Source organism: Columba livia, unplaced genomic scaffold, assembly GCF_036013475.1.
Source record: "Columba livia isolate bColLiv1 breed racing homer unplaced genomic scaffold, bColLiv1.pat.W.v2 Scaffold_83, whole genome shotgun sequence".
In the NCBI taxonomy this organism is placed as follows: Eukaryota; Metazoa; Chordata; class Aves; order Columbiformes; family Columbidae; genus Columba; species Columba livia.
The window spans coordinates 507,467-528,622 of NW_027043811.1; the positions used below are offsets into that span (position 1 = coordinate 507,467).

Genomic DNA, 21,156 nt, shown 5'->3' on the forward strand with positions numbered 1-21,156 from the left:
GGCAGTTTGCTGGCAACTTTCAGAAGAGAGGCTGCACTGTGCAGGCACTTAGACATTACTTTCCTTGATCACTCTCCAAGAACATCAGATCAGTTCAAGAAGGACAGGGAACTGCTGGAGAGGGTCCAGCGTAGGGCAACGAAGATGATTAAGGGAGTGGAGCATCTCCCTTATGAAGAAAGGCTGAGGGAGCTGGGTCTCTTTAGTTTGGAGAAGAGGAGACTGAGGGGTGACCTCATTAATGTTTATAAATATATAAAGGGTGAGTGCCATGAGGATGAAGCCAGGCTCTTCTTGGTGGCAAACAATGATAGGACAAGGGGTAATGGGATCAAGCTGGAACACAAGAGGTTTCACTTAAATTTGAGAAAAAACTTCTTCTCAGTGAGGGTGACAGAGCACTGGAACGGGCTGCCCAGGGAGGTTGTGGAGTCTCCTTCTCTGGAGACATTCAAAACCCGCCTGGACATGTTCCTGTGCGACCTCCTCTAGGCATTCCTGCTCCAGCAGGGGGATTGGACTAGATGATCTTTTGAGGTCCCTTCCAATCCCAAACATACTATGATACTGTGATACTGTGATCTTCTGTCTGTTGCCTGTCTTAGTTAAGATTAGTCAATTAAGGTAAACTTGTTCATTTGTAACAGTAATGTTGTAGTCAGAATGACTGTTGCTAAGATCACAAGAAATGCTCTATCAGATCTGATCAATGGCTCATCTTGATGAGACCCAATGAGTTCCCTTGAAGGATGACAGGTCATGCACCAAGGAAGGGTAGGAAGAAGCAAAAGACAAGCAGAAACTAATCATACTCCATCTATGTGTGCAAGGTGCAGAAGCTCAAGTACTGCTGAGGCTGTGAGCATCATAAATTTCCCTGCAAATGACATGACTGAGCTTCATGTTGCAAGACCATTGCATCTGACTCAGTAACAAAAGTGCTGGGCTATCAGTTTGCAGGAGATCCACTCCCATTGACTTGGAATCACAAAGTAGAATTTGCTGCTGCACAAAAAGCAGCAAAACACACTGTATAGGAGAGTGTTTGGTCTGTTACCATACACACCTGCTCTAAATGTTGGGGATTCTTTTTTAATTCAGATGGAAAAGTGTCTGATTAAAACAAAAACAAACAAACAAAAAGCTGAAAGATGTATTTAAGGCCATTCAAAATAAGCCAAAAGCTCAGATAGTGATCAATGGAACAATGACAAGGCAGGGAACCCAGCCAACTAATCCGTGTGAATCAACCACTACTTAAACCCCTCAACGACTGGATGAACGAATAAACCAATTATCTCTGTTGCAAAGCCCGCTGAAGTGGATTCAAGGGAGGAAACCCTCAGTGGCATCCATGCAAATGAAGGGGAACTACTGCAATAAAGAAGCTTTAGGACTTACTGGGGTGTACTTCGAGGCTGCTGATATTATTGTCTCCCATAACACCCGCAGTAGGTTCTTAGAGTATACGTTTTGTGTTTGTTTTAAATGCATTACAAGCTAGTTTTATCATATGCCCCTAGTCTGCCATGGAAAGATTTGCTGAAGAACAGTTTTCCATTCCCTTCATCCACTGCCTTCATTATTTTTGTAAATCTCAGTCCCCCATCTAGTAGCTAGATTCTGCTAATACTGCTCACCAAATGGTGAAATCCCAGAATTTTCAGTGTCTCTTCATGAAACACTATTGAGGCTCATGCTACAATTTGTGAGAATGGCTTACAGGGTCTCTCTGGAAACCTGTCAAGCACTATGTATAAATACAAGTCAAGATTAATTTCATAGGTGGCATCACTTGATGAAGACCTTCCCAGCTCCGGGCTTAGCCAGAAGAAACCCATTTTCATTCCAGTTATGGGGGGGGTTTTGTTTGGTTGGGGTTTTTGTGTGCTCTTTTTTTGTTTGTTTGTTTTGTTTGTTTGTGGGGGTGTTTTGTTTTTGCATTACAACCCTTTGAAGCAAAGGAGTTTTGCTGGAGAAACAGCATCTTACAGAGCAAGCCACGGAGCGATGGCGACATTCAGTGGCCTTGGTGGAAAAGTGCACCTTTTGAGTTCAACTTTTTTTGCAATCAGGAAGATAGCAATAGCAAATGAACCTCATACACAGGTAAATAAACAGCACTGCTGAGCGTGAAGATGAGTCTGCATACTCTGCCGTACAAATTCATATAGTACTAGCATATACACGGACGTCTAGCCTGTGTATCAGCATTTGCCTTCTTTACCACACTCAATTTCTTGCTTCCGTCTGGAAGCAAGACCATCACCTCCAGGTACCGCAGAAGGAAAACTTGTGGTGGAAAAAACTTGTGTGAAAACTCTTGTGTTGGGTAAGACTGGAGTTTTCATGCACAATGTCAGGGAACAGGACATCTTGTAATGTATTCAGCCTCAGCCACCAAGAACTAATGCTTAGATCTATAGCACAGAGGTGCAAGGGGAGCCAGAAATCTGATTTACAGCCACCTCCAAGCCTGGAATGTCTTCCTTCTCAGAGAAGAGGTTGACATCATTCCCAGTTTACTAGGACATATAATTGGGATAGGCCTATCTTGCGGTTTCTGCGAAGTACTTCTTACAGGCTGCCCAGATCTCTGCTTTTGGTATCCACACCTTCACATATATGGACACCAGCCCATCTGCAGCCTCAACACACCACTAGATCTCAACTAGCACTAGATTCTGCTAGCCCTGACCCCCCTGACCCATCACTATCTCCAGAAGGAAGCTGAACAGATGATCATAGCAACCGCAGGGTCTAATTTCCATTTTCTCCTGATTCTGAGCAAAAGCTCATCTGAGTGTGCTAAGTCCTGCTCTGACCTTGCCAGCCCCGCATTTGATGCAAGTCTTGATATACCGCCACCTCTCCCATACCCCTGTCCTACACTTTATTTCCAGCATGACTGATCCTAGTGTGAATCTGCACTTCCTACTATTAGAAGGTTTCTCGAAGTCTGAAAACTGAGAGAAAGCAGAGAGACTGCAACCACATCTCCTTATCTTTATTTCCGATCCCTCAAAAAAACAGGTTGGTGCATGCCAAACTGCCTTTCTGCTCCCTGCAGCAACTGGGAAGTTGGAATACATAAAGGGAACATCAGAATGCTGTATAGGTGTGTGAGGAGCCAGCATGAAGGGTCAATTACCTGCCATACCCTGAAGACACCCTTCTCCTCTCCACTGTCTTTAAGATGGCCCTGGCCATTAAGACAGTATCAACTATACTGCTTGTCAACATAAGAGACTGTGAGGAAAAAAACACTGTGTGGCAAACCGTACAACACAAGAAGCAACAAGCTTTAGACTTTTCTCAGGAAGGAAGGCTCTTTGCATGTCAAAGGTAAGCCACATTCCAGGGCCTCTACCCTTAAGCTGAAACAACCACATTCACAAAGGAAATCCAAGCATGCTTGTATTTCCAATTGCCTCAAGGCCATCTGGGCATTCAAGACCCATATAACAGTGGTGAGGTGATGGGAAGAAGTCTGCTGGATATCTGCTACTTGTACCCCAGCTTTGCTTATACATAGCAAATGTTCCTTTCTTGGACTGGAAAACATTTCCTATGGATGTCATCAAGGACAGGGAGCACCCTTCTACTGTCAGCAGAGCTGAACAAGCTTCAGATTGCCCACCCAGCACAGGCTAGCCACTTACCCTATTCCCTGAAGTTTGCTCCAAGATACAAAGACATTACTGACTTCTAATGTACACTCCTGTTTTAAGGAAGCTTGTGACACAGCAGCTCTTTCTCAGCCCTCTGGTTTGACAGCTTCCTCAGCCCCTCGTATATGCAGCTGAACAACATTGATCTGATTTGAAACAAAAACCTGGAAACATTTGTTTGTATTCATATTTCACATACTTCATTTCCTGTAAAACAGACCTTTGACGCATGTCCATTTAGAGGCGGGAGAGCCTGACTCATGGTCACACTGAGCACACTGAGTTACAGCCTTCAGTTTTAATTTATAACCTCCCTATCTGAAGTTCAACCTGATTAGAGGACCTTCCTCCTGAAGCTCATTCAGTCCGGCCCAAATACCCAGTGGAAGAAACTTGCCTAGAAGGCAAGTGGGAGATGGTGGGTACCACTTTGCTCCCTTGTTCTTTCCTGTCCATTGGCAGAGCACCATCGAACAGTACTCATTGACTCCCATGAATGTCTTGGGAAGGAACAATGTGAGGGGAATGCTCCATGGAGGCTCCTTCCAGTTCCTTCATATTTTTGCTTGCTTGAACTCAGCCCTGTCCTCTTTTTGTATCAGTTGTCCACAGAAACACTTAGTTCCTCATGCTTCTTAGCCACTGCTGTCAGAGTTTTGTTTTCCTTTTTTCCTGTCCCTACTGGACAACCCCAAGAACAATGATGAGTAGGGAAAGGATTGACTCTGCCCACTGTAGGGACAGATCACTCTGAATGGCCAGAAAAAAATAGATGTACAGTCCTCTTGCAAGCTGTGGGAATCAGGCAAAGGGATCCCTGAAACAACCCTGCTGGTCACATGATTTCCTTGACTTTATATTCCTTTTCCCCCCTTTTTCTCTCCTACGTACTTCCTCTTTAGAAGCATCATCAGCTCCCAAACACACAGCCCACCTTGTTCAATTTTTCTCCATTGTTTCCAGTCTCGTTGACTTTATAGCTTTACATCATATTTGTGGCATGACTGTCTGGTAACTTCTTCCTTGATAATTAGCTCTATAAAACCAGTACGCATTTTTGTTATCTGGTGTCCCACCTTTTTGTGTACTGCCTTGCTAATGGAGTGCACATCCTGATGAGCCATGTGCATATGATCTACTCTACTACTGTGTGTGTTGCATCCTCAGATTCCTCAGATTATTATCTTTTTCTAGTAGTCTCACAGATAAGATTAGACTTCTAGGTTAATGTCTTTACAGGATGGGACTGGGTATTGCCAGAGTTTAAACATGCACAGTGTTGAATGACCCATCCAGAAGGCCTGAGCGTGGGTAGCTGAAATGGGAAAACTGAACCCGGTTTTATGGGAGGCAGTCATGTGAGTCAAAGTCCAAGACAGGGAGATGAACAAAGAAAACAGGAAGGGCCATGCATTGCTATTATATGTGCATTTCTCCAAAAAGAAGAGGGGGAGAAAAGGAAAGTGTTACCACAAATCACACCTGTAGAGACAGTCATTTCTGATTGTTTACAGAAAAAAAAAATATATATATATATGAGCACTGAGTAGTGGTACATGATATAAAAGATGATAGTAAAAATGGTGTAGTTAGGACAGAACTTAAATGTGGAATGCCTGGGAACACAAAGCAAACAAAAAAAGGGAGAGATGACAATGAAAAGGACACCAACTGCAGAAATATACACTATTCGTGAAAAATTGCCTTGCCCAAAGGGGAGACGGAGAAATACAAAGTAAAAAATGGAGTAAGAGAAGACAAAAGCAGAATAGAAAACAAGAGGAAGAATAAACACAGGTGGGAAAGAGGCATACATAGCAGACAAGAGGGTGAGGTCAACTAGGTAAAGACAGATTTGCTGACCATTAAACTGAAGAGGAAAGAAATATTAGAATGGATAGAATGCTTGGGCAGGCAGAAAATTTTGGAAGAGTCAGGGACCATTTGGGGAACAAAAATTCTTGGGATAAGCAGCGCTGGCAGGAGTTGAGGCAGGCCACGTGGGCAATGGGGACTGGGACCTGGGGTTACAGCGTGGGCAGTGGAAGAGCAGGACAGTGTGAAGGTGAAGCAAAGAACCAGGAATAATTTCTTCTCAGTTCTATGCAGGGGATCAAAAGGAATACCACTGGGCAGAGGAGAGAGTGTGCCAGCAGCAGGGGATGGGCTGTTGCCTTCACAGGAGTGTTTGTGGGTCTCAGAGCAGGAGACACCCTGAGAGAGAGAGGAACTTGGTGACAGAGGGAAGGAGAAGATGAGGCATGTGAGAACAGGAGGGAAAGGGTTGGGGGAAGTTGGATTGCAGGGTGCTGGTGGAGGCACAGACATTGAGACCAGGCAGAGGTCTTGGGGCAGCTTAGCAACCAGAGCTGTGAAAGGAGGAGACTAACCACATTGGCAGTGATGGCTATAGGCTGGGTGAGGCAGGGTCTTGTCTTGCCCTTGGGTTCCCCAACACCTACAGCTCCATCCCAATGTCACCACACACCCATGAGGGCTCTATCTCTCTTCCTCATCCTACATCCCCACATGGCTCACCTAACCCTAGTCCCCAACCTCTCCCTCTCCTCCTTTCTCCTCATTCCCCCCCCTCTGCTGCAGGATCCCAACTTCCAAGAGGGTGGGAGAGAGAGAGAGATTTGTTCCTGTGTCAGAACTGATTAGTTTTAGTCAGGTAAGGGGAATTTCCACTGTTACGTTTTTGTTTGTTTGGCTGGTTGTTGTTGGTTTGGGTTGGGTTTGCTCTTTTTTTTTTTTAATTTTGGTTTGTTTGGTTTGTTTGTTTTTTCTGTTTGGTTGGTTTATATGGCGCTGTTCAGAATATCTAAAAGTATTACCAAGGAATGTCCCATTCTTTCTCAGTCTGTGATGCTGCTACATCCCTCTGTTCCTACTCTTCAGTTGTGACAGAAAGATGGTCCACAGGGCCATGTAGTGAAATTTCTTTTTTTTTTTGCTTGGAGTTTGGTTGCAGACAGACTGTCGTGTTAACTCAGTTGAGAAGGTAGCTCAGAGATAAGACTTGGGGTAGAGAGGAATACTTATGCCAATATGGTGATCAAAAGCGAAGTATGTAACCTTGGAGCACGGATCAAAGATGCATCCAACACAGCAGAGAAGAGCTAGAGCAATGAAGTTTTCCTTATGGAAACAGGAAACTCAGGTTATTGATTCCAGAGCCAGGGCATTCTAGTAGGATCTCTTCTTCAAGATGTCTGCAGAAAGAACGAGCAAGAAAAGGCAAAGTGCCTGATGAATTTTTAGGAAGAAATCTAAGGACTAACAAATCTGAGGGGATGAGTTGCAACATCTTTTTGTCATTGACATAGGCATTTCCAGTTGCATTCATATTTGGGGTGCTGCGAGGACTCTACAATGAAAGGAGTGCATGGAAATGGAATAAAGACAGATCCTTTTAACTTTCCATGGCATGCTCAAGCCTTGGTCTGCATTGAGATTATACCTGGGCTGGAAACTGTGCCCAGAACTAGTACAGTAGATCCTACTTCAACTTGGATATTTCTGGCTGAACTACATCTGGAAAAGAGATTTTCTTATCTTCAGATGAGACCAGAGAAAAAAGTCTTACCGCTGTCACAGAGCTGCTCACAGGAATGAACCCTGACAGCATCTCTACTTCCACCAGGGCCATATTACTGATCTCACAGCTCCCTGTGTAACTGAAAAAAAGCAGGAGAGAAGCACATTAGATATAGAAGGCAACACACCATTTCTAGGAGATATTAATGAGCACTTCCAAACTCTGGCCTGCTCTACAGTGATGTGAAAGCTCAGCAGCTTGTCTAACTGATGGGAGAAACAAAACTCCCCTCCCCACATCTCCTTGCTCAATATGGAGACAGACTGTGTATTATGGTTAATGCTCATGCTGCCCTCTACAACGGGTGAAAGTGATCTTTGATGTTACAGATTGAGACTGGCAACGTTGACATTGTTCTCTTTCAGGACAACAGGGCATGGAGAACATTGATCAAGACACTCTTCCTAGACAGATGCAGGCAAGTAAAGTGTGGACAGGGTCTGGACTTTCTGCTGTCTGGTTCCAGCAGAGGTTTACAGTGCAGGATAGTGCACCTCAAGGCTGGTTCAGCCTAAGCTGCCAAGCACGCCCTATGGGGGAGCTCTGGCTCTTGGGAATTCTGCCATGTCAGCTGCTAGTGCTCTGAGGGCTGCTGAGCTGCTTCATCCTGATTGAGATAGTTGCTGTGGTTTTGAGAGCCACTACCAGTGCATTTCCATGCTTCCCCAGGCCTTAATTCACAATCTCTTTGGGATCTATAAAGAAGAAAAGAGTCTGCCCTGTGTCTTTGTTGCCACAGACAAGAGATATATGGGGTTCTAGTCATACTACTAATGCTCCTGCTTCTTTCCTCTGAAGAAAGCCTCAAGGGATGTCATACCTGATGGACACATGGATGTCAAGCTGTTTCCTGACATCATCCCATTCTCTTGGTACTGTTTCCACATCCAGGACAAAGACCTCTTCTGTTTCTGGTGGTGGGATGTTATAGTACAAAGAGGTCTGGTGCAGAAGAAAAACATCTCTGTGAAGTGCCCCAGAGCTTCTCTGTGTGAGCTTGAAGGACTACCTGTGCCTCCAGCTTTTACGAAATTTGTAACCAGTGGCTAAAACAGTTGGGCCTAGCTATTGTTTCTGTTCAGACACATGCTGTTTAGCACATGACATCACATGCTTCTGCCAAATGTAACCCTCAGCATACAGGCTCAGGTACCTGTGATCCAAGGCCTCATTCAGTACAATGTCCGAGTCTTATTAAAAAAATATATTTAAGACGTGAGAAATTACATTAGCTAAAACTGTGCCCACAAGGAGAAAGAAGTGTAACTGTTAACTGCTGACATGATAATAGTTAGTAGTTTTAAATCTCAAGAGGAAAAATACTGACAAAACAAGTATTAAACCCGTAAGAAAGAAAGAAAGAGCAGAGAATCAGAAAAGAACAACTCAGCAAGAAGGATGATCACAGTCCTCCAAACAGCAGCATAGGCAAATCTTCCTCTGCTTGCCTGGTGACTGGCTGCCTGGCCAGCAGGTACTCATCAGATGTCTTATGCTTATTGACTATATTCAAATGTAGCCAAGTAGTATGAGTCCTAGCTACCTTCTACATGCATTAGACATAGCTAATTGTTGTGTCATCTTGTCTATACACTGTGTGTAGGCTCTGAGAGCATCGCAGGAGATGACTGAATAGAACTGACTCAGTGAGGGAGGTTTGCACAGGAAGTAACTTGATTTTGCAGTTCTTTGCTGCATGAATAGCTAATAAGCAGACCACTACCAAAGCTGACAGAAAATTAAAATCTATTGTCCTGATATACCTGTTGTGTTGCTATACTGGGATAAGAAGGCTTTGGTCCTACATCACTCCCCATCTCTGCATGTGATAATAACCCAAAGAATATTATGTCAGAAGATATACAGTGACATCAGCAACATATGTTCCGTATAGAAACAGGTAGTGTTCTGTATGTCATCACTCCCGACTTCAGATCTACTGATCTCTTAACAATGACATTGCTCTGTAGCATGAGACAGCAAAGCTGAGATATTTCTAAGAAGAAGTTACAATAGATGGTTGCAATAAAACCATGTCAACAGAATATACCCAGTCTCCTTTAAGCTTGTCATGATTCTGCCTAGAAAGCCAAATCCTACTCAGAACTTGAGGCCTGCTTAGAGCCAAACCTCACTTGAAGAGTCAATGGCAAAACCTGACATCTCTGTTCCTTATATGTACTCACCTGTACATAGACACAGCCGCTGCCAGTTGCCTGCACTGTGTACATCCCTGGGACTGCAGGGAGAGGTGCCTGATGCAGGACCAACTTGTTGTTCCTGTGCACGTGGAACACCAACGGAGAAGCCTCTTTGCTTTTCACTGTCACCTTCACATCTCTGATCTCCTGAGAAATCAGGGCTGCATACTGAGCCAGGGCCTGCAGGCTAACAACTGTGTCCTGAAGGTAGAGAGAGAGTCACTTTGCTGTAGAGCAAATATCTGGTGCACTGTAAGACACTACAGGGAGAACTACACACTTCATGGCCCTGATTCACAGTCTTACACAAGCAAGGTCTATACCACCAAATGCACAGGCAGAAGAATGACTTCTGAGCCCTGGGGCTGGCAGTCTCAGGCCCTGGGTAATACCAGTTACACCGCATAGAAAAAATTAGCCCATGTCACCCTGGTTCCCAAGCAGTGTTCATGCATGCCTGTCTGCAAAGGATGAACCTAGAGTGACATGCCTATAAGAGACGTGCACATTACTTCTGGGTGCAGTATCTCCTTCCCCCATGACTTCTCCAGCTTGTTACCTGTGTGGAAGCAAATCCGCCAAAGGCATTTCTTTGTCCACTGAGCCAGTGCACAAGCTTGGTCATTGAGGCATCATTGTATGCCAAGTCTGGTTTGGAGACATAAGCCAGGAGGATGTAGGCTGCTGTCTCAATCATAGAAGAAGAAGAAGAAGATTCTTCACTACTGGAATGTGATGTCAGGAGCTCTGCTGATGGGGGGAGAAACATGTGGAAGGGAAGAACAGTAGATCCCTGTGAACATCAGCTTTTCCTGCCCTGGTACCCCTGTAGGACTGGCAGTTCCCTGTACACCATCAGAAATTCCTGTGCCTTTCTGGGCATCTCAGAGTGCAGAAGCCAATCTCTCCTGTTATTTTTGGACTCCAAAGGGTCAGCCAGCTATGATAGGCTCCATTTCTTCCTTTGAAAGCAGAGAGATCCAGTACTTTTAGGAAACAGTTCCTCTAGAAACAGATTGACAAAGGCTTTTTATTTAAAGTGCAGTCATAGTCTTATTCAGCTCTGCGTATATTCAAAGCTATGTCCCCAAGCTACAGCATTTTTGCTGTTTCTGCATTTACCTATCACAGTCTAACAGGGCTCCCTGTACTGAAAAGCTCTGGGACTCATTTCCAGCAAGTTTTATCTCTTGTACAAGAATTGGTCACTCTTGGGGGGAGATTGGCTGGCAGGCTACCAGAGGAGCAAAACTACCCAACTTATTTTGTTGGCATCCTCACTGTGCAGTGCATAGACTGGGAGAATTTAAGATAGACCTGAGTTCCCACTTATGGTCCAAGCTTACAGGCTCTGAACACATCTGAGTTTGGTTGAATGTTTTGCTGTATGGTCTAACCAAAATTCAGCTAAGAACTTTGTTGTGCCAGTGTAGGCACCTGCTGTGATGGTACGAATGTGAAAACCTGAAATGCTTTTAAATTACAAGTCAATCACAAAATCACTTATTTGCATAAAACTAGCATAAAGACTGTAGAATTTAGCTCGGTGACTCTATGGACTGGTCTTACTTCATTATGTTTATCAAAATGGAAGATTTTTGTGTGAGGGATTTGTGATTTGTTACTTCCAAAGTGACATAAGCAGAACAATTTTTTCATGAAGTGGTAGAAGGTGCCTTGGAGATGCAGCTACAGATGACCCAGAGATTAACCTTGATTCTTTAAAAAGCATCAAACTCCTGCTTGAGATCCAACAGTAATCCTGTTAGTGAGGCTAACAGAATCCCAGCCATGAGGCCATGGAACGTGTATCTCTAGTCAGCAGAAGATAATCCTCTTTGGCAGAGATTCTCCAGAGGCCAACTGGCTGCAGCTGGTGGCCATAGTCACATCCTCAGACTCAGCAGACAGAATATAGACACACTTAAATATGTAGAACACCTTTCCCTCAGAACTCCATTGCTCTTGCCAAGTAATTGCTAACTATTATCAGTGGAAGCAAGAACCAAAGAAAACTGTCACCTGCCATATGCAGTTTGTAGTGCTTCATGCCCTAGGGCCTTGAGGGGACATTTTCCATGGTGCTTAGTAAGTTAGAAGCATCAGACTGATTGGACATCAGTGAGGGTATGCTCCAGTCACTTGTTCCATACCTGGATTCTCAGTGGCAACTATGAGAAAATATTGAACTCAGTGTGTGCAGTTCTATTCCTTCCAGTTTACCCAAAGCCACCCTGTGAAGCCAGCTGGGCAACTTGAGTGGCAATGCAGTGAACTGCACTGGTAGCTTGTCAGGGAAAAATCCTTTCCCTTTTTTCTTCTGTGTTATTTTTCAGTCCCCAATTTAGTTCACCATACTGCCTGAGGAACATATGTGGAAAAGAGCTTGCTCAAGCTATGTCAGGTAATGTTGTTAACCAATTGTTTAACCATAGGCTTAGGTGCTTTTGAAATCCCCTTGCTGGAATCCTCATTCAGGATAGAAGCCCATTATTTTCTAAGTTAAAGAAACTAAAAGAAAAACCGAGCTCAGTAGAATGAAAATAAAGATGCATCCACCCAAGGACCCTTGAGCTGTGTAGAGTAGCAGTTGGGGTCAAAAGGTTTGAACTCTGCAAAGAAATGTCCTGATCAGTAGCTGAATGGACATGGTGAGGCAAGTTTCCTCTGCAAGATCTCTTGTACTATGTATGAATTGCTGAAGAATGACACGAACACCACAACTCAATTGTGTACTTTGACCACACAAACTAAGCATGGATTACCTCTGCTGCTTTGATTAGAAATTGTTTCCTGGGTCAGAAAAAACTAGAGACTTTCACAGTTTCAATAAATTATGATTTTTCTGATGCAAAAGCCAACCTGAGAATAGTTAAATTTCCCAAACTCTTGCAATTAAGTCCTACAGATACCAGGTCTTAAATACAGTCATTATCTCTAGAACCCAAAATCTTCTGAAGAGCAACAACCTACCAGTTTCCTTCTCTAGCATATCCAGGAGCTGCTCTCTCATCTCCATGTCCTTTCTCAGTGTGAAGACGTAAGCCATCAAGGCCTTGACATAAAGGCTTGTCTTATCAAGTGTTACATTCTTGAGGCAATGTAAGGCATTATTCAGCATGGTGTCCTGCAAAAGGAATCCAAACCCAGTGAATTTCCCCTGACCAGTTTTTATTGTGAAAATCTACCCCTAACCCTCAAGTACCCCAGCTACATCTTTGATGTATTTCACTACTGTATTTCTTGCAGGGATGTGGAATGTGAAGTAGGGCAGACAATGTGTCACTTGTTGCGGGTTGAAAATAAAGATGTGACTGGGCGGATCACTGGGGTGGAGAATCCAGCCATAGGAAGTGTCTGGTAACACACCAGCTCAGAACTGTCAGATCTGCATGCTGTGGGTCTCAGCTCCTGAGAGGGCACAACATTGTTTTCAGAACTGTAGCAGTAAGGCTGGAATATCAGCCCATCCTGGCTAGAGCAGTCTACACTTGACTTGAAGATCATGGCTTTTATTTCTAGTCTGAAGGAGCAGGGTTTCATACCTGAAAGGTGGTGTCGAGGGTTAAGATTGTGGGGTGACAATAAAACCCTGGCAGATGTATTGTTAACCCCCTCTCCCCCTCCCCACACTTCCCCCTCCCTCTCCCCCCTTTTCACTAAGGAGAGGCTATTGGGAGGAAAAGAAGCACAGAGTGAAGAGAGTTGGAAAAAATTAAAGATGTTTTACTAATGCTACTAATAAGAATAGAGAAAATAATACAAAATATACAAAACCAATCTTGAAAGTCTCAGCAACTGCAGAGCCGGCAACCAAAGTCCTGGATTAGACTCCGCAGCCAATAGGAGCTGGATTCAGTCTGTCACTAGGCCTCAGTTCGCAGGGACGACTAGCAAGGTCCTCTTCTAAAGTCAGCCATGAGCAGAAGGGAAAAGGGAAAAGCAAAAAGATCCTCGTGATCTCCCACTTTTATGTGAAGTATTCACGTGAATGGAATGTTATACACAGTTGGTCAGTTTCTTGGTCTCTTTCTTCTCGTCGCCCCTCTCGGAGATGTCCATCTGTGCTTATCAATAAGTTTGCATTCCATTGCTAGGTTTACCAAAACATGTGTCTGGTTCTCCAGGAAAATGCAGTTAATATGAAGGCTTTAGCTGACAGGCAAAATACACTGAAAGAGAAACTTGTTTTTTAGCAAAACCAGGACAGGTGGTCTTTTCTTTCTCCTTTAGCTATGTTGATCAGTTTAATGAAAACTATTGCCTCTCCCTGCAGACTCTGAGCCGTTTTCAGAGACAATTGTTTCCACTGAGATCATTTGGGAATGGCAGATGCTCTGCTTTTCCGCAAATCAGGCCATTTATATTAAAAAAATCCTTAGAGAGTTAAAAATTTCCCTTGAGCTTAGGGTGTACAAAGGTGGGACATGACAGAACCTTTCACTAATTCAAGCTGGGTACTCCGTGAAATCACAGACCTGGGGAGGACTGAAGGGTGGAGCATGCTCCCAAGCCCTGCAAGAGTAATGATGTGACTTTCATTCTTCTCCAGATGAAGCTCCACCAATGCAGCAGTGATATAGGCTGTTAATGAGATCATATCATCCACAGCACCCTGCAAGGCACATGGACATCAGAAAGGGACAAAACCAACCAGCCAAGCCTGTCATCATATAGCCACTGAAACATCCTATGAATGGTATATCTGAGAGAGTACAGTGGCATGCCTCTGGGCATTCCTGGACATGTGGGGACTGAAGAAAGACCTACAGGCTCACTTACTGAATATCATGAAAGTCTGGTATTGGGGGCAGCCTGACAGCCATATTGTACATGCAGCCTAGATGTGCCTTCTCATAGAAGGGCATGAAGCAAACTTTTAAGCTGTTTATTTTATCAGTGACTGGACACCAGAACAAATATTTATGGTGCACGGTTTGCATACAAAAAAGCAATGCATGTTTATACACAATTCAGCTGACTGTGAGATGCTACAAGAGCTTCTTTTCCCATAAGAGAACACTAATTCTTGGGGGAGTTCTGCTTGAATCCTCAGACATGAGACAAGACTAGATCTAAAATGAGCAGAGAAATTTGGGCTGAGACACTGAGAAGCATAGTTGACAACTGAATAGCAGAAACTTTGAAGTGTAAGGGGTGAGCGGGAAACCTATTACAAAAAAAAATCTGTTCAAATAGAAAGCCCAAGCTAAGAAATTCATGAAAGTCAGACAAGAATGAACAGCCTACATGTATACTCTGTTTTTATTTTGTATTGCATCAAATTTTTATGAAAAAAAAAGTGTAAGCCTTTGCTTTACTGAAATAGCAGCCTGATTTCTTTTGTAAACCTGCCTTGTACTTCATATGGGTGACTTTACAGTCTGACCACTCTGGATTATTCTTGCCTTTACAAAGACAATGAACTCAAGTATTGCCACACTGCACGAACACTGTTTGGTACCTGAGTACTAGGGCATGTTCACCAAAAGTTTGGTGCATTTCCAGCTACACTGCAGGGATCATTTAGGGGCTGCCAGGTTCCAGGAGAAGTCACATTTGGTGGGCAATAGAGGTGCAACTGTGTCTTCAGATAATCCCATATTAGAGCGCACAGTCAGGCCAATCTGGAGAGTATTGTGCATCATAAGGCATGAGATAAGGGAGAATCCAAACAGTGTAATCTAGACAAGCACTAAAATATAAAAATATTTATCCCTCTGCCCCTGAAATGCCTTGGTACAATTAGCCATGGTGCCTTTTGACTAGAGTAAAAATGGAGAAAACCTAGCAGACATTAAAACCTCACACAGAAGAAATGCTTGCTGCTTTAGGCCATGCTTTTTCATTCTACCCTGGGTAGATGCCTTGGCTGTGCTAGACCATGGGGACATTGTTTTGTGCTACTGTGCAGAGTGAAGGAGCCTGAGGAAGCAACCCTGTGCCCCACACTGTGTTCCCCCCACTCCCATGTTTGGCAGCTATACCTTCAAGTCATTGTTGAAGAGCTTCCCCACACTACGGAAGCAGCCACTGGGCAGCTAGTGCTTCTGCAGCCAGAGCAGAGCATTGTGCACATGATCCTGACTGATGTAAATGTAAGAACTGGCTTGTCCAAAGGACCTGTCTACAAATGCTGTCAGCCTGTGAACAAAGCATAAAGAAATTCCACGTCACAGCCAGGAGATGAACCAGAAATGACAATAGGTTTGGGAGGATGGTACAAATTTTGGTCATTCACCATGTATTGCCCTGGTTGTCAGATTTCCAAAGGCACTGTAGGAGCCATCATCATGTTTGTAGAGCAGCTGACTCTGATAACCTATGAAGACAGATGCCAGGACACAATTTTTAGTGTGTGAGGGCCTGTAGCATCTCAAGCCACATCTTTGCTGTGGGAAAAGGCTTCACAGCATGAGACTTCATTAGGTCCACAGTCAGAGACTTTGAGGCAAACCTACCAAACACAATTCTCTGTGCATCCCACAGCATCAGCCTGACAAGAAGCAGTTGCACAGTGTCACTGATGTGCACTATGTGGCTGCTCTGCATTACTAGCGCTGCTACGTGCAAGTACTGTGAGTGTCTGTCCTGCTGGTTTTGCAGAACAGTGACATACTCACCACGTTGTATCTCCCCATGCCCCAGGGAACCCTCACGTGCACCATGTTGTGAATGAAAAGATCTGCAGGAGTGAGGAGGAAGGCATTTCATAGAGGGGACCAATATGAAAACGCGTTTGTTGTTCAGCACTGCAGCTAGCCCTGGTGAGACTCTTGAAAGCACTTTTTATGGGATGTACAGAAAGGAGCAAGCCCTGCCTTTAAGCTCTGAGGGCAGAACACCGTCCCCATCTGTTTGGCCTTCCTCAGCCCCCCACATGACCTCACTGTTCACCCTCCATGCCACCCCTCTGCTGCCAGCATTCCCCTAGGTAGGATCACTTCTCCCAGATATGTGTCCCAACTTGCAGTACAAGAGAGAAAAGGGAAAGGAGAGGGAGTAAAATCCTATCTATAGGAGGCTGCTGAGCTTGCAGTGTAGCAGACTAAGGGAACTGGCAGGCCATAATGTGAGGAACATTGCAAAATGAGCCACAGACAAAGGCACTGTATTAAATTCAGATTATATCGGACTGATCTGACACAACCCCACAATATGTGCCCTAAAACAGAGGGAAACACTAAGCTACCAAACTCCTATCTCCCCGCAAAGGCCACGCTTTATCCCAATTAATAGCAGCTGATGCCCCGTTTTCACAAGGGATTTCTGTCTCCCTCAAACCCATAAAGGAACAAACCATAATCACTGCATAATGATGGAGATTGTTAATTACCCACACCCTCCTCAGAAAAGCAGGTTTAATATTTCAATAAAGACAGAGGCAGAAGTCCTGCTTCCTCAGAAACATGTTTCCTTTCCATTAGACATCTCCCTTATTCTCTATATCTTCCTTTCTCACAGCTCTGGCAATGCTCCCACCAGACCAGTGCCCCACATTGATTTTGCAGCAGAAGGTAGAAGGACAATGTTTACCTGTTCTCAGGAATTTCAGTGCTTTTTCTTCAATTTCTGGGTACAGTTGTTTAGTCTTTTTCACGTACTGGAGTATGAAGATGTTTGGTGCAAACTGAACCATGTTTTGCTCACCACAGCCAAAGGGCATCATTAGCAGATGGTCTAAATTTTGAAGTGCTGGGCCCATGATGTCCCCTTAATTTTGAAGTGGAAGGGCAGGAGAAATGGAAAGCACAGACATTCAGTAGTATGAAAATAAGGGACTGCTGCATTCTCTAAACTCTACTGGGGTTCCAGAAAAGAGACGGCCCCTCACTGAACAGAGATGATTAAGATTTCTGCTGATCTCTCCCATATTAGACCAGCATAAAAGAGAAGACATCATGGTTCTAGAAGGGGGTGGAAATGTGAAGATAAGGGCACCTGAAGAAAGGTGAAGAGAGATGTCATTCCTGAAGGAAAAGAATTACAGAGGCAAACTAGGTGAAAATCTGCAGGGATGGTTTTGGTTTGCTTAGGTGGGTGGCAATGACAGATATCAGAGAGGATACCCCATTTTGTGCCTTCTTGTCCAGTCACTGGAGGGTCACCCAGGATCATTCCTTATGAGATGTTTCCTTATGAGAAGCAAAATACTGACAGATACTGAAAAAGATTACTTGATCCACATTTCTGAGGCCAACACCACACCCCCTACAGTTTATCTTGTGAGGAAATGGGTCAATGCATCATTAAGGGCAAAGCATTGTGCAAGCTCTTCCCACTATGGACCCAAGGACAGGGAAAGCCTTTCTCACCAATCACAGAGAAAGTGGCTCGGTCAGATCCCTCCAGCACTTCTGCAGGCAGCATCAGGGAGAACTCTTCAGAAACAGTGTTATCTGAGGAAGGCAGAACCCAGAAATTTATCTCATTGAAGAAGTATCACACACAAATGTGACATCCGAAGGAGATCCAGGTAAGGATGAAACTTGCAAACAAGTGCCTCAATGCAGGAAATTTTGCCAGGTAGAAGACAAACATGAACAAACTATCATGGTTGTTCTCCCAGGCAGGGATGATGCCACTAGCACTTGCTCTCAAACAAATTCCCACCACCCCTGGTTATTTGCAGTACCACTACCCCTTCCATTCTACTCTCATGATCAGTAACAGTCAGAGATTTTTGCCTCAGACCTGCAGCACAGCAAAAGGCATAATGGGTCTTCTCTTGTAGGACACCTCCTGGCTGCAGATGGAGAAAGACTAGTTAGAGAAGCTAGGAAAATAAATCACCATGCCTTTGCAGGCCTATCTGCTTCTGAGAAGGGACTAAACTTCCTCTTAGCATCTTGTTAACTGCCTCAGGGGACGATCCACTGTCCCCAGGTGTTCTCCACCCTGAGGTCTGACTAACCTTCAAAAGCAGAGGTTTTATCACTGTGTCTCTCTCACCTTGCAAAGGTGTCACAGCAATCCTGTTACCAAAGAGATTGTGTGAATCTTCTGCCACGCTGCTCACAGTGACATTCACTTTGCCTGCAGGGAGCACAGGGGCACATTGCTGAGCACTCACAGCAAGCAGCTCTGCATACAAGCATAGGGACCCAACATGCAGAGGCAGGCGAATTCCACCTCTCTTCCTGTTAGCTGCCACACATCCCTCTGCTCAACCTCACCCAGTCTGGTGGCTGTCACGTTCCACTCAAAGGTTTTTGCTTCGTTAGCACAGAGGCAGCTGGTGAACTGGCACTCTGGACAGGCATCCACCTTTAGTTCTGGAGTCTCTGTGAGAGTGGTGCGCACCTGAGTGTGGTGGGGTGTAAAGGCACACGTTAGCATAGTGTTAGTACCAGGTGCTTCTAAAAGGAGCAAACACCATGAGTCATAAAGTGTGAGGCTGTGCTTTATGGCCCAGATGCCAGTAGCTAGAGCTCCTGGGAAGCTCATAGTTTGGCTTTGGGCTCAAGTTGTTGCTCTGGCAGCGGTGTGTAACTGAGGGAATGCTCACCTGGATACAGTCCTTGAGGCAGTTGAAGACAGTAGCTTTTAGACTGAAAGTCTCTCCTTGAATCAGAGAATATGGCAGTGACAGATCTACAAAGAAAGGTTGGAAGACCTTAAGAGTGGTCAGAGGAGACCACCCAAATCCAGTATCAGCAACACAGAAGGTGTTGGCATTCCATTCTGTGATGGTGTCAGGTACAGCAGCTTGGAGAGATGCTTGCCCATCATCTCTACAGCAGGAAGAGAGAGAGAGAAACTTGCTCAGAAGCAATCAGAAGTCTCCAGGGGTCTCTCTGGGGAAGGCAGGTAGAGGCCGTTACCAACCTGACAGAGACCAAATCTGAAATCCAGGTCTCTGGGAAAAGTGTCCGTGGTCTTGGCTTCCTTGTGTTATCAGAGTGAGGTACAGAATCATTATGGCCAACATGATTTTCTGCAGAAAAGCAAGTGATACCTCAGGAAACAGTATATGTAGCTTACAAGCGAAATTAGTTTGTCATTCACAGGCAGTTTAACACAAACCGTAAATGCTTTGTGACACAGAAAAAGAGTGGACAGAGCTGGCTTTTCAGTGAGAATCTAGCACAGTGTCTGTGTCTTTGACGAACACAGATTTAGGGAGGCAGAGTTGGGTTGAATTTAGCCTGAGACTCAGTCTGACAGATACAGCAAATTTGGTCTGGATCCAGGGGGAGACAGCATCCTCAAATGGAGTTGCACTCTTTTAAATAATCTGTGAAACTGCTGGTGGAGGGCACACTACGTTTTCTGTGAAGAATGCAGAACACCAGGATAGCCAATAAAGCACAGATATCTGAGCTTTTATCTGTGATTTATCAATCAGGTCCAGGACACAAGCTTTGATCCTCTCATACACAAGCAAGAAACACAGTAGGATGGAAGTCAGCTGTTTCAGCTGCAGGCTGGCCAGAATTGTAAGAAGAGAGCCCCTTCAGTCAAGGAGATGGACATGTCTGTTCCTTACCAAAAACACTGTATTTTCCAATATACTTCTTTTTCTCAAAGCCTGGTTTCATACAGGAAACTGGTTTCTTGATTCTAGTATTGGTTAATATTTTCATGCGCAATATCTGGGAAAACAGTTAAGAGAGTAAATCAATGACAAAAAGGAACAAGAACTGTTGAAAATATCTCATGATAGCAGGTGTCATAAGGGGGCTGGTGGTAGCTGAAACTTTCTAAAATGCTGCTTGCTTGTATACGTATGCAAAGACTTACAGGCTCAGACTCTGGTCAGTACATAAAGAATGGAAACAAGCTTCTGAAGAATACTGAGGCCAGTCATTACTTCTCATAAATGTCAACTTCATATGCCTAACCTTAACAATGAGCCAGAGCCAAACACTGTATATCCTGTGAAAAACTTAAAAGAAAAAAAAATTCCAGGCTCTGCACAATTTTGGAATGGAAAGATCTGACTGGCTGTTCACATAAAACTGTTCTTACAGAAGTTAGTACCAGTCCTGTCTTAGAAAACAGAGAGGGAACCACACTAGAACGTAGTATGGATTCTGGTTTTGTCTGAATGAGACTCAGAGTCTCAGGGCCTGTACTGCACAAAGTGGAAATACTGGATTGAATGCGCCTTCATTTGCATGGACTGAGAAGAAGACACCACCCCACCAAAAGAATACACGTGATCCCGTGAGCAATCCTTGCTATGATTTAATGGTATACAGGTCACTGAGAGCTCTTCTGCTTTCTTGAAGTGCCAAAACCATTCATGGACAGTATTGGTCCTCACTGTTTCTGTGGAGGATGTACATGCCTGTGGACTTAAGTTACAGGCTCCTCTTCCACTTGAGCTTGCCTAGCTGCTCCCTGTTTAACCATGCAGGTCTCCTGGCTCCCTTCCTTGACTTCCTACGTGTCGGGATGCTCTGATCTTGAGCTTGGAAGAATGCTAGTCCTTGAATGCTAACCAACAGTCCTGGGCACCTTTAACTTCAAGTACCCTTTCCCATGGGATTTCCCCTAGCAATTGCTTGAAAAGGCCAAAGTTTGCCCTACTAAAGTCCAGGGTTGTGATTCTGCATGGTATTCTATTCCTGCCACATGAGATCCTGAACTCCAGCATCTGATGGTCACTGCAACCAAGGCAGCCCTTAACCTTTACTACTTCAACCAGACCCTCCTTGTTAGTAAGAATGAGATCCAG

At 44.4% G+C, this 21,156-nt stretch overlaps 1 pseudogene; it reads right to left on the reverse strand.

The window, feature by feature from the left end:
- Positions 1-3,320: 3,320 nt before the first annotated feature.
- Positions 3,321-21,156, reverse strand: part of LOC102087235 (alpha-2-macroglobulin-like protein 1) — a 33,638-nt pseudogene continuing 15,802 nt past the window's right edge.